At 42.9% G+C, this 10587-nt stretch overlaps 1 long non-coding RNA gene across 1 annotated transcript; it reads right to left on the bottom strand.

Annotated features, from left to right (window-relative positions):
* Positions 1-751: 751 nt before the first annotated feature.
* On the bottom strand, positions 752-7055 carry LOC149354025 (uncharacterized). The gene is made up of 3 exons (XR_016291140.1): positions 6761-7055; positions 5774-5954; positions 752-1712 (listed from the first exon to the last, which is right to left on the bottom strand). It is a non-coding gene; the product is annotated as an uncharacterized LOC149354025 (long non-coding RNA).
* Between the last annotated feature and the right edge of the window lie 3532 nt (positions 7056-10587).

The raw sequence follows: 10587 nt of genomic DNA, 5'->3' as shown, positions 1-10587 counted from the left end.
GACTAAGTAATTTTCAAAAAACAGGTATTTTGAGATGAATGTATGGCTTTTTCAGCATAGTATTACCAGTGTTGGCAGGCACCAGAAAACTTGTGAAGAGTCTTACCTAATAAGCTGGTTAGCTAATTTTTATTAATGAACCTTTTCACTATCAGAAACTTTGTTAAAACATTAAGTTGGGCTAGTTGGTAACTGCTTGAAGGAATCATACTCTTAGCGGTAAGAACACACACAACACCAAGACACACACACACAGGACACCCGATAGTCTTCAACTATCTTTACTGGACACTTGTACAACATAAATATGTATCACTGAGCACACGCAGGTGCCTCGTCATCGGCATCAGGTCTAACTACGCCCTCCCCTCTCCTCCAAGGCATACGGTTGCGCCGATAAACAATCCCTTTTTCTGCCAATGCCAGGGAGGGAGTGCTTACACACGTCACCCGCCTCTTGAATACGAAAGGCCTGGGAGCCGAGAAAAAAGAAAGAAAAATTATCGAAGTCTTTCGTATTCAAGAGGCGGGTGACATGTGTAAGCACTCCTTCCCTGGTGTTGGCAGAAAAAGAGATTGTTTATCGGCGCAACCGTATGCCTTGCAGGAGAGGGCAGGGCGTAGTTAGACCTGTTACGGATGACGAGGCACCTGCGTGTGCTCAGTGATACATATTTATGTTGTACAAGTGTCCAGTAAAGATAGTTGAAGTCTAGCGGGTGTCCTGTGTGTGTGTGTGTCTTGGTGTTGTGTGTGTTTACTGCTAAGAATATGATTCCTTCACTATCAGAGTTAGGCGTCTAGTTGCCATTAGAGATTTGTAGCAGTTACATGCACTGGAGGGGTTTCTTTCCCTGTGTGCTTTCAAAAGCGCATGTATTTTCGCACGATGCAGCCAAATTTTGTCGAGCCACAGCGGCGAAAGTAATCATGTTTTGTACATTCCAGAAACTGATATGGCTACTACTAACAACTGGCTAAAAGTCTCTAACTGCAACCAGTTGCAAACCTGTGTTAGTTAAACAGTTAATTATCAGAAATTAGTTAACCAGCTTACTAAATACACCTCACCGGCTTTCTGGTGTGTGCTAACACTGGTAATATTATGCAGAAAAAGCCATATTTTTGAAAACTACTTATTCTTCCCTGAAACACCTGGTGCATATAAATACTGCTCACTTTCCTGTACAACACAGAAACGAAATAATTTCTTCTGTAACATGAAAGTTCCATGAGCCACATAACAAACCCGTGGAAAAAAACTGCATGCATACACACACATCTCTCCAAAACAGCTAAAAAATCCCACACAGTGAAACAATGCTTACACTGTCTTAAGACCAACATTAAAGGCTGCAAACACTAGCGAATTAAAAGTCAAACAGATGCCAAACATATGCTAAATGTTCCCATGGATGTAGATATCAAGCTATGAGCTGATTTTAATAAAAATGCATCAGCACGGAAATGCTTAAGCGACTTTGTTGGTGCACTATCCTGACACTTGTCCTCAATATCAGGCAGCCTGCTTGTTGTTCATCATCATCATCAGCCTGACTACGCCCACTGCAGGGCAAATGCCTCTCCCATGCCTCTCCAATTAACCCTGTCGTTACTTGTCTGCATCACCAGTGGAAGAGGTAGCGTCCTAGTGATGAGACGTGTGCACGAACAGGTAGCCTTCTCCATGGCAGAATGCAGCAGCAAGAGAACTGCACAAGAAAACATTCAAAGTATATAGTTATAGTAACTTCTAATAGAATCAAACACGGAGCAGCAACAATCAGTTAAATGTGCACTAAAATGCAGCACTCCGAGCGAGTTTGATAAGGCTGCTGAGTAATAGCATAAGCAGCAGTCACAAGACTAGAACTAAATGTAATGCGTCCTTGAACAAGAAAAAGCTATAACATGCTGTTGTGTTCAATTCTGCCCCCACATTCGAAGACTGAATGATATTCACAGGAACTGACATTAACGTGTTACACCTAATTAGGCAGGCTCGAGACAAGGCGGTAGGTGACTATGGCATAGGTTCTAGGAACAGTAGGGGAGAGTTATTAGTAGAGTTCGCAGATAGAAATAGTTTACGGATTATGAATACCTTCTTCCGCAAACGAGCAAACAGGAAGTGGACGTGGAAGAGCCCCAATGGTGAGACTAAACATTAAATAGACTTCATACTGTGTGCACACCCTGGCATCGTAGAGGATGTGGAGGTCCTCGGTAAGGTCCGTTGTAGCGACCACAGAATGGTAAGGTCTCGTGTTAGCTTAGATTTGAAGAGGGAACGGAGGAAACTGGTGAAGCGAAAGGCTATTAACGAGTTAGCATTAAGAGGGAAGGTAGAGGAATTCAGACTGTCGCCGCAAAACAGATTTTCCGCTTTAACTGAAGAAGACAACCGCAGTGTTGAAACAATGAATGATAATCTTACAGCTATCGTTACAGAGTGCGCCGCAGAAGTAGGTGGTAGGATGGTTCGACAGGATACCAGCAAGCTATCTCAGGAGACTAAAGATCTGATTAAGAAACGCCAAAGCATGAGGACTTCTAACTCCACAGACAGGATAGAACTAGCAGATCTATCGAAGTTAATAAATAAGCGCAAGGTAGCCGACATAAGAAAGTTTAACGTGGAGAAAATCGAGCATGCTCTAAGGAACGGAGGTAGCCTAAAATCAGTGAGGAGAAAACTGGGCATAGGTAAAAACCAGATGTATGCGCTAAAAGACAAACAGGGCAATGTCATCAGCAATATGGATAAGATAGTTGAATTAGCCGAAGAATTCTACACAAATCTATACAGTAGCGAATGTAATCATCAAGTTACTGAGGGAGGCAGTCGAGCACAGCAATGGGACATCCTGCCAGTAACGAAGGAGGAAATAAAGAAAGCCTTAGGAGCAATGCAAAGAGGGAAAGCAGCTGGTGAGGATCAGGTAACAGCAGATTTGTTGAAGTACAGAGGAGAGATTGTGCTACAAAAACTAGCCACCCTGTATACGCAGTGCGTTGTGACCTCGAGTACCAGAAGCTTGGAAGAACGCTAACATTATCTTAATTCATAAGAAAGGAGACGTCAAGGACTTGAAGAATTACAGACCAATCAGCTTATTGTCCGTTGCCTACAAGGTATTTACTAAGGTAATCGCTAATAGAGTCAGGACAACCTTGGACTTTAGTCAACTAAATGATCAGGCAGGCTTTCGTAAAGGATACTCGACAATAGACCACATTCACACTATCTATCAGGTGATAGAGAAATGCGCAGAATATAACCAACCCCTATATATAGCCTTCATTGATTACGAGAAAGCATTTGACTCAGTGGAAACCTCAGCTGTCATGCAGGCATTGCGGAATCAGGGTGTGGAAGAGTGTTATGTGAAAATATTGGAAGATATTTATAACGATTGCACAGCTACTATAGTTCTCCATAAAGTCAGCAATAAAATTCCAATACGGAAAGGTGTCAGGCAGGGAGACATGATCTCGCCAATGCTCTTCAATGCCTGCTTACAGGAGGTATTCCGGGGACTGGAATGGGAACAGTTAGGGATAAGAGTTAATGGAGAATACCTGAGTAATTTGCGATTCGCTGATGACATTGCCTTGCTAAGCCACTCAGGACAAGAACTGCAAAGCATGATCAACCAGTTAGACAGGCAGAGCAGAACGGTGGGGCTAAGAATTAACATGCAGAAAACCAAAGTAATGTTCAACAGCCTAGCAAGGGAACAGCAGTTCGCAATTGGTAGCGAGGTGCAGGAAGTAGTAAGAGAATATGTCTACTTAGGGCAGGTAGTGACCGCAGATCCGGATCATGAGAGGGAAATAACTAGAAGAATAAGAATGGGGTGGAGCGCATATAGCAGATTCTCTCAGATCATGATTGGTAGCTTACCAATATCCCTGAAGAGAAAAGTATACAACAGCTGTATCCTACCGGTACTCACCTATGGGGCAGAAACGTGAAGGCTAACAAAGAGGGTTCAGCTTAAGTTAAGAACAACGCAGCGAGCTATGGAAAGGAAAATGATAGGTGTAACGTTAAGAGATCGGACATGGGCGTAGTGGGTGAGGGAACAAACGCGGGTTAATGATATCGTAGTTGAAATCAAGAAGAAATGGGCTTGGGCAGGGCATGTAATGCGAAGGCAAGATAACCGCTGGTCCTTAAGGGTAACGGAGTGGATTCCAAGAGAAAGCAAACGCAGCAGGGGACGGCAGAAAGTTAGGTGGTCGGATGAGATTAAGAAGTTTGTGGGGATACAGTGGCGGCAAGTGACAAAGGACATGGTTAATTGGAGAGACATGGGAGAGGCCTTTGCCCTGCAGTGGGTGTAGTCAGGCTGATGATGATGATGACCAAATTAGGCTACCACGAAGAGATATTTAGCCATTCCAGTCATATGAAGATAACATGCAGGCCATAAAATATAAAAATTATGTTGTGTTTCTGATTTGTCTGCACAAAAATTCAGGCAGCTTTTGTTTTCAAAAGTGATGGCACAAAGACATTGCAATATAATGCACATGTTGCTGTAGATAATGTATCATTTGGAGCTATACCAGGTGTTAGGGGAAAATGTATGAACAAAGAGTACAAAGGTGAGCAAGTTCGTCAGGGCAAGAGTGGCACACTCTAAAGCAAATGAATCAAAATATTAAGGCACACACTGCGTCAGATACAATACTTGTAAGTAAAGCTGCATAGAACTACAAGGGATAAAAGCCTCAGAAACGTGCCCCTAAGGGAGCAGCTGCACTGGTAGTTTTTTATTTGTCCCGCAGCACATCCCTCTAGTGCTGAGGCCTGCTCATATCTGTTTAAGTTAAGAATACAAGGGAAACAAGCAAACAAGTGTTCCAAAGAAGATAAAAATGTGTACTTAGGTTGTTCTTTAGGAAATTACCTGTCACTAATTGCAGCAATAAATACCTCGAGAAAGAAAATAAGTTATTTACACAGCTTATTACAAACCTTGATGGCACGGGAGAAAGGCAACATCAAATGCATCGGTTCAAGTAAAGCCAGGGGTCTTGTTAAGGTCAGAGCAATATTTGTTGACTTAGGCTCAGCTAGTGTAATGCAATCAGTAACTGAAAGTCGGCATGAATAAAAAAAACAATGCACCAATACTCAATTCCAAATGCATTTCAACTGTACAGTGCAGTCAGTTGTGACAAAGGGAGTGTGAAAGAAAACCTCAGCAATGCTCATGACATCGAATAAGCACCTTTCTTCTGTACAGCTAAAATATAAGCTTTGCAGGGTTTCATGTAATGCAAGGATAACCTGGTAAGGTATCAATTATTGATGCTAGCAACAAATATGCTTCTAAAGCAGAGTGCTCCACTTGAACGCCAATATTCAATTATGCATTGCCCGTTAGGCCATGCCTATCACATCACTGGTTCACTTCAAACATGCCATACCTTGTAAGAGGTAGGTACTGCTGAAGTAAACCTATAAAATTTATTTGCTGCTTTTAGACTGCTGTATAAAGGTCATGAAGCAGATAATTGTTTTAATTTGGTCTATACAGTGGTCAAGATTTCCAAGCACGAGAGGCATGAGGGAAAAAACTATAGAAAGCATTTCACACTATAACACAATGCACTTGACTAGGGGAGTGCTTTCATGACGCCCGCAATATCTTTTCCCTTTCTCTTGGTCCTCTTTTAAAAGAAAAAAAAACGAAAGAGAGAGGGAGCCTGGACCAGAAGATTTTTGGCAGGCTAAAAAAGACAAGGAAAATATACCCACTTGTCTACCTATCCTTTTACAAGTGGCACATGCTTGATATCCAGTGTCAATGGCTGATAGGCTGAACCAGCAGGTCTTGATGTCATTTGCCTCTGGTTGAGGTAGCATTGGCTCGATGACAGATGAAAGCTGGTGCAAAAGTAGCGTGATGATACCGGTGGAGCAGCTGTACAGGGCTTGACTGCGGGTGCATTTGAAGAAAGGCTGCATTAGAGCCATGCTTTCATAAACATCACAGAAGCCACATCCCATTAAAACCTCTAGCTGTTCAGTCCAATGTGTTCATGAGTGGAGGCTAATTATTAATTACCTATGCCTCCAATAGTTAGCAAAAAAATGGTTTACAAAGCTTGTCATACTTTTCTTAAAGCTATTATTCGCGAATCACGTTATACTTTTATCGCTTCAGACTGAAAATGGGGGAATGACATAAATGTAGTGAACGTAAAAAAATAAAATGACAACAAACCTTCCATTGTGCGATTACCTCAGCTGCACTGCAATGGAATGGTTCTGCTATTTTTAATCGTCGTTTCGTTGACCAGAACTATCAAGAAACACAGCACTTGATGTGACTGCGACGTAGAACGGGCAATGCTCCTTATCCAGTAAACACTCAGGCAGCAGAATCAAAAGACGCACGCCGCTACAAGCACTTTTCGTTCTTATGGTCTCCTTTTCACGCGCTGCTCCTGTTCAGTCGGAATAACGAATCAAGCAGCACCCCATAGTTCTCGGCGTGCAACCAAATTCTATCACATAACTCCTGCGCCGAGGAGCTGACGCAAACAGCGTGAGGCGGCGGGTTAAAAGTTGCATAGTTGGCAAGCGAGCGTGTCAGAACACCTTCTCTCTGCAAACGATCGCGTGGTGCCCGCATTTTGCACCTCACTGCGAAGAAGACGTGAAGACCAACCCAAATGCATTCGCAGCCCTCAATCATACCCCCGACACATCGCAGAAGTCATTTTCCAGTTCTGTACTTACATTTGTCAACGTTCACGGCAAGCCGTTTCTTCTATCGGGCATCGGGCGCCGGCCGCTCTCGGCGTGGTTGCGTGCAGTACGTCAGAGCAGTTTTTGAGCACTGCGTGCGCGTAAGAACGTCTTCCGCAGCACTGGAGCCATCTGTCACCTTCCGAGTTCAGTCACACTACCACAACACTAACGAGGCCGCACATTTAACACAAACAAACTGAAGAAACGCACCCACATCACAACCGTCGCACCCCGCCAACAAAGAGTCGTTTCAGCGTCCTAAAAAAGATAGTGTAGCGCGCGGCCAACATGAGACTCGCAATCCGCCGCCAGTGAACGGAAAGGTGGCGCTAATGTCGCCTAACTTTACACGCGTTAAAAAAAGAATTGATAAAGCCCTTTTTGCCACAAACTTGTTGCATTAAACGACAAAATATTTTGTTTCAATTACAAAGTCAGCAAATTGGAATGATTGCGGTGAAAAAATGCGATTACTCACAACCATCTGTTTCTGGCGGCGCTGCGAACGAAAGCTTGGAAAACCGGGCAGCATGCCGGGCAGCTACAGGCGACGCATCTGGGGCCAGGAAAGCCGCAGCCGCTGCACGGCTGCACTGTCTGCCTAGTTCTAAGGCTATAACTCAGCTCCCCGTAACTGCGTCGCAGAATAAGGAATGATGATGATGTTGCCAAACGCTACTGGTTTCGGTTCTTATTTTCGCATATTGTGTGGCTTAGCGTGCTCTACACAGCTTGGCTCATGCGATTTAGTGTACGTGTGAGTACCTAGGGAACACGAGCGTTCGCACGCCGCTGTAGCGTGACGCGCGAAACTTTCAATGCTGCGCTGCAGCATCGCCTCTGTTTTGTGTGTGTTTATATCACGTCATTGGACACCTTGCACGCTCTTTGCTCGAGCGAGCCCCGCCGACAGTCGCGCTACCGTAGTCTTTTTGTGTGCTTCCTTGATTGCTTTTTGCCTCTGCCTTATGCGGTCCTCGGCTCGGCCTCACGTCCGCTGATGGCAGTAAGAAAAGGCGAAGAATGAACACATGCTTTCGCGCGTCTACTCCGTATGACTACGTTAAAACCCAACACTTTATTCCAGGATTCCTTAGTCATTGCATTACGGGAAGATAGAAAATACAGCTCTCACCACGTTTTCCCTCGCCACAGCTTCGTACCGTGTTTGCGTTGAAGGAGATGCAAGTGAAGATGCGGAAGAGGCACTGCGCCTGTGCTTTAGCGGTGCTCAAAGTGGGGGCTGCTCTCACCCTAGCTTTTTCCATACTGGAAGCTCCTCTGTGGCTCAGTACTACCGAAAAATGTAACAAGTCAAGAATGAGGGCTTATAGTGCTCCAATTGCCGTGCACCTTCCTCATGCAAAGCCCTTGTTACCGCAGTTGAGTACAGCGGGCCGCTGTTACCTGTTTTGTTTCTCTATACTCCTCTTTATAGTATCGGCCGCCGAACATGAATAAAATTAATATTGCCTTGCCTGAAATTTCGCATGTACAGTCGCTGAGGAACGAAGCAACTTGAGTTCTCGAAGCTGTAAGCCTGCACACGTTACACAGAATTTACTCAGAGCGCGAAGCGGTGCGGCCCTTTTCGCGCGGGGTTTTTCAGTCCCGTGCGATCAGCCATTGCTGGTCGCTCGAGGAGGAGGGTAGTGCGAGGGTTTAAATTGGGCGCTCCCACGTGGAGTGGCATAGTGTACCGGGCACTTTTGCATGGCGGGCAGTGTGCAGGGAAAGTGTGCTTGCGGTGCAGGTTCAGGAAGCTGGTGATATAATTTGGGCGCCATTTGGGCTAGCGAGAACGTGTCATTCAATGAGTGTGGAAACACATCGGTGCAATGCTAAACTTGAATTTTTTTTTAGCTCGCAACAATAATCCCTCTGAAACCTCAGAGCGAAACGCTCTTAATGCTAGTGTGTTTTAGCACCGTCGTACGGTACATCACTGTTCAACTGCACGTTAAAATATGACCTATCAAGAATTACAACAATAGCAACACCAACGTGTTTCGAATTGGCAGAGTTGTTGTACAGCTCTGCTGAAATTCTTTGTTAGTTCTGAAATGTTAAATCTGTTTAATGACTACCTGAGTACAGAATTTAAGGACGAATACGCAGCAGAAAGCATTGTTTTCGTGTAGAATGAGCCATCAGCGAAACTGATTCGCTGTAACGAAGTCATCATTGCGCTTATGTAACACAATATGTCACTAGCTCCTATTTTTTCTTAAAGTTCTTTTAATTTCCTTGAAGTGCGAGGCAATAATACTTGAGTATTCTATGAATTCATTCACTTTGTACCGAAATTATTTCGTTTGCTGGTAACTTTTTCCGTAGACTTTATACAATCAAAAATTGTCACTAAATGTCTTCAATTCAAGGCACGTTTCTGAATTTCGGGATAAATGTTCTGTTATGAACTTTGCCCTTTTCCCCGCACCCGAAAATGCGAAAGCAGTAAATCTAGTATTGAGAAAATTGAACTGAAATTTCTAAAAATCCACAGCGTGCTCGGCTATGGGAATGTGATTGCAAATTTTTGTTTCGTCTTCAAGGTTAGTTAAGTTGCCGGTTTGAAGTTGTCGGCTACAGTACTTGATTATTTTAGGCTTTTATTTATTTATTCGCATCACCAAAATGCTTTCTCGGTTCGTAGTATATTTCTATTGACAGCAGTATATAAGCAGTAAGAAAATTGTATGAACTTTCTCTCAACAAATGTTGATAAAATATGCCCTAAGAAAATGTGACTGCAAATGTTTGTTTCGTGTTCAAGGTTGCTTTAGTTGCATTGACATGTTAGGCTAGAGTACTTAATTAATTTAGGCGTTTATTCTCATTATAAAACGTTCTGTCGGTGTCTATAGTATGTTTCTACTGACAGCAGTACATAGAAAGCAGTAAGGAAATTGTATGAACTTCCTATCAACGAATGTTAATAGAATATGCTTGGCTAAGGGAATGTGAGTGTAATGTTTGTTTCGTGTTCAAGGTTGTTTTCATAGCTTTGAAGTGTTCGCCTACAGTACATGATTTGAGGCATCTATTCGCATGACCAAAAATGTTTTGTCACTTTCTAGAGTATTTCTGCTCATAGCAGTCCGTAAAGAACATAAAGTATTAAAATGGAATATATCTTCTGTTTTAAAACGTTTTCCCATATCGTGATTACATTCCAAACGCATTTGCTGCGAATAATGTTGGTCGCTTTTCGATATAGTGAAATTGTTGACTAGCTGCAACAGATTCCACCATGCAATCAGGTAAGATGTCGTCACGATTATGCGAACAAGATAGTGTTAATCACCTCGAACACCATGCAGTTTGTTCATTTACTTCTCTCAACGTGTCAAACTGCGCCCAGCTTTTCTAGTAACTTTCTATTGACAGGAGTAAATACAAAGAAGTAACAGTCTACCAACTTTGTACTGACAAAGGTACATAGAATGTAAAAATTATTTTCTAGTAACTTTCTATTGACAGGAGTACATACAAAGAAGTAACTTCTATCAACGTTGTATGAACAATTGTTGATAGAATGTAAAAGTTACTACAAGGTTACTAGAGTCAATAGAATGTTAATACAAATTCTAAAAAAAGTTGATATCCATTTTTGTAAGGGTTAGTTTCAATTGTGAGGAAACTGGAATATTGTAACCTACTGTAATGAAAATCTAAAAGATAATGGTCCATTCTTGCGATGCGTAGCAAAATCTTTCGCTTAAAGTTTCTCCTTCGCTTGCATGAAGCCGTTAGGACTGCCTTTGAATTGCAATAGGGAAAGTTTTTGACGTTAGCAAAAACGCTAACAGGAA

The sequence above is a fragment of the Amblyomma mixtum genome, chromosome 3 (genome assembly GCF_055824585.1).
Source record: "Amblyomma mixtum isolate Tamu chromosome 3, ASM5582458v1, whole genome shotgun sequence".
In the NCBI taxonomy this organism is placed as follows: Eukaryota; Metazoa; Arthropoda; class Arachnida; order Ixodida; family Ixodidae; genus Amblyomma; species Amblyomma mixtum.
This window is presented reverse-complemented; position numbering and strand designations above follow the sequence as displayed.